This window comes from Odontomachus brunneus, unplaced genomic scaffold (assembly GCF_010583005.1).
Source record: "Odontomachus brunneus isolate Ranch 3 - 2012 unplaced genomic scaffold, Obru_v1 Obru_scaffold_014, whole genome shotgun sequence".
Taxonomy (NCBI): Eukaryota; Metazoa; Arthropoda; class Insecta; order Hymenoptera; family Formicidae; genus Odontomachus; species Odontomachus brunneus.
The window spans coordinates 1,806,731-1,806,973 of NW_022639464.1; the positions used below are offsets into that span (position 1 = coordinate 1,806,731).

The 243-nt window shown below is 43.6% G+C and overlaps 1 pseudogene; it reads left to right on the forward strand.

Annotated features, from left to right (window-relative positions):
- LOC116841210 overlaps window positions 1–243 on the forward strand; it is a 15,784-nt pseudogene that overhangs the window by 343 nt on the left and 15,198 nt on the right.

Below are 243 nucleotides of genomic sequence, written 5' to 3' on the forward strand. Positions count from 1 at the left end.
ATAGTTTTCTCGCTCACACCAATAACCGACGACAATTTTCGGATCGACTGCCCTGGATCCTCAAAAATCAGCTCCTGAGCCCTGAACAACGTTTAAATTTGTGCCTTGAAGCAAACGGAGGCAACTTTGAACAGTTACTCCATGGGTAATTATGATAAATTGCAGTTATGGTGAGAAGCAAGGGGACTCACGATAATCAAGCACCCCAAAGGAAACAGAACTTACTACGTCCATGTCGTTGTT